We start from the raw sequence: 3,200 nt of genomic DNA, 5'->3' as shown, positions 1-3,200 counted from the left end.
CCCCAGTACCGAGAACCACGATACGGAAAACCTTCCAGAGACGCCGCCGCCGCCGATCCCATCTCGGGGGATCCAGGAGATCGCCTCCGGCACCCTGCCGAAGAGGGGAATCATCTCCCGGAGGACTCTACGCCGCCATGGTCGCCTCCGGTGTGATGTGTGAGTAGTCTACCCCTGGACTATGGGTCCATAGCAGTAGCTAGATGGTTGTCTTCTCCCCATTGTGCTATCATTGTCGGATCTTGTGAGCTGCCTAACATGATCAAGATCATCTATCTGTAATTCTATATGTTGCGTTTGTTGGGATCCGATGAATAGAGAATACTTGTTATGTTGATTATCAAAGTTATGCTTATGTGTTGTTTATGATCTTGCATGCTCTCCGTTACTAGTAGATGCTCTGGCCAAGTAGATGCTTGTAACTCCAAGAGGGAGTACTTATGCTCGATAGTGGGTTCATGCCTGCATTGACACAGGACGGATGTGAAAGTTCTAAGGTTGTGTTGTGCTGTTGCCACTAGGGATAAAACATTGATGCTATGTCTAAGGATGTAGTTGTTGATTACATTACGCACCATACTTAATGCAATTGTCTGTTGCTCTGCAACTTAATACTGGAGGGGGTTCGGATGATAACCTGAAGGTGGACTTTTTAGGCATAGATGCAGTTGGATGGCGGTCTATGTACTTTGTCGTAATGCCCAATTAAATCTCACTATACTCATCATGATATGTATGTGCATTGTCATGCTCTCTTTATTTGTCAATTGCCCAACTGTAATTTGTTCACCCAACATGCTGTTCGTCTTATGGGAGAGACACCTCTAGTGAACTGTGGACCCCGGTCCAATTCTCTTTACTGAAATACAATCTACTGCAATACTTGTTCTACTGTTTTCTGCAAACAATCATCTTCCACACAATACGGTTAATCCTTTGTTACAGCAAGCTGGTGAGATTGACAACCTCACTGTTTCGTTGGGGCAAAGTACTTTGGTTGTGTTGTGCAGGTTCCACGTTGGCACCGGAATCCCTGGTGTTGCGCCGCACTACATCCCGCCGCCATCAACCTTCAACGTGCTTCTTGACTCCTACTGGTCCGATTAAACCTTGGTTTCTTACTGAGGGAAACTTGCCGCTGTGCGCATCACACCTTCCTCTTGGGGTTCCCAACGGACGTGCCAACCACACGCATCACTCCCCCCAACTCTTCATTTCGGAAAAAGGTTCGAAACCCCATCGTGCAAGCTACGATGCCTCCCAAAATCTCTAAGTCCTTTGGATAAATCACCAAGTCATGGGGAAAGTACACAAAGGTCTAACGGAATGCACGTAGCAACTTGAACGCGAACTGCGGTGTCATGCACATGCATGTTTGAGAATTTACCAAGTCACTGACATACGAACCCGCCTTTGTGCGGAGAGAACATATGAACTCAATGTAGGTCTTTGCCGTAGACTTGAATGACAGTTCATAATCCGTGCATTCATAAGGCCGTCTCGGATGGACGTCTAAGTCTGCAAAGAATCTGGATGCACTAGTGCAAATCCAGAATGCCGTGGTAACCAGAGAGGTATGCTCGCAACATGGGAATCATAGTTTTGGCACTTGCAAATATTGTGAATAAATTTGCCTGAAAGAAACATGGCGGAACGACGGAATATCATACCAACATGACACGAGAAGTAACACTGATGTACTTCAGAAAACAACTGTAGCACCTCCATGGCGCGAGGCGTTCGTGATACAGTGAAAAAACGTCAAACGTCACAGAGAACTATAGTCGGGTGGACGCGCGGCGGTCGAGATACGGTGAAAAACCATGGCGCGCCAGCCAAAACGACGGTACCGGCTGAAAACGGCTAAGTCGGGGCGACGTCGGAAAACGTCTAACGACACGGTGAACTATAGTCTGGTGGGCGCGCTGCGGTCGAGATACGGTGAAAAACCATGGCGCGCCAGCCAAAACGACGGTACCGGCTGAAGACGGCTAAGTCGGGGCGACGTGGGAAATCGTCTAACGACACGGTGAACTATAGTCGGGTGGGCGCGCGGCGGTCGAGATACGGTGAAAAACCATGGCGCGCCAGCCAAAACGACGGTACCGGCTGAAGACGGCTAAGTCGGGGCGACGTCGGAAAACGTCTAACGACACGGTGAACTATAGTCGGGTGGGCGCGCGGCGGTCGAGATACGGTGAAAAACCATGGCGCGCCAGCCAAAACGACGGTACCGGCTGAAAACGGCTAAGTCGGGGCGACGTCGGAAAACGTCTAACGACACGGTGAACTATAGTCGGGTGGGCGCGCGGCGGTCGAGATACGGTGAAAAACCATGGCGCGCCAACCAAAACGACGGTACCGGCTGAAAACGGCTAAGTCGGGCCGACGTCGGAACGTCCAACGATGCCGAGCGTACAGTCGGATGGGCGCGCGCTGTCGGGTTACGGTGAAAACCATGGCGCCGCAGCCAATACGACGAATCGGCTAAAAACGGCCAAGTCGGGCCGACGTCGGAAAACGTCCAATGACACGGAGCGTACAGTCGGGTGGGCGCGTGCTGGTCGGGTTACGGTGAAAACCATGGCGCCGCAGCCAATACGACGGAATCGGCTAAAAACGGCCAAGTCGGTCCGACGTCGGAAAACGTCCAACGACGCCGAGCGTACAGTCGGATGGGCGCGCGCTGGTCGGGTAACGGTGAAAACCATGGCGCCGCAGCCAATACGACGGAATCGGCTAAAAACGGCCAAGTCGGTCCGTCGTCGGAAAACGCTCCAACGACGCCGAGCGATAGTCGGGTGGGCGGGCTGGTCGGGTAACGGTGAAAACCATGGCGCCGCAGCCAATACGACGGAATCGGCTAAAAACGGCTAAGTCGGGCCGACAAGCCGGAAACGCCCAACGACGCAGAGCGTCTGATCAAATGGGTGGGCGCCGCTGGTCGGGATACTGAAAACCATGGCGCCGCAGCCAATACGACGGAATCGGCTAAAAACGGCTAAGTCGGTCCGACGCCGGAAAACGCCCAACGACGCCGAGCGTACAATGATGGGCGCGCGCGGGACGGGTAACGGTGAAAACCATGGCGCCGCAGCTAATGCTGACGGAATCGGCTAAAAAATGGCCAAGTCGGGCGGCGCCGGAAAACGTCCAACGACGCTGAGCGTACTGATCGGTGGGGGCGCGCTGGTCGGGTA

The sequence above is a fragment of the Lolium perenne genome, chromosome 6 (genome assembly GCF_019359855.2).
Source record: "Lolium perenne isolate Kyuss_39 chromosome 6, Kyuss_2.0, whole genome shotgun sequence".
Classification (NCBI taxonomy): Eukaryota; Viridiplantae; Streptophyta; class Magnoliopsida; order Poales; family Poaceae; genus Lolium; species Lolium perenne.
The sequence above is the reverse complement of the archived record's forward strand: the minus strand, read 5'-3'. Positions refer to the sequence as shown.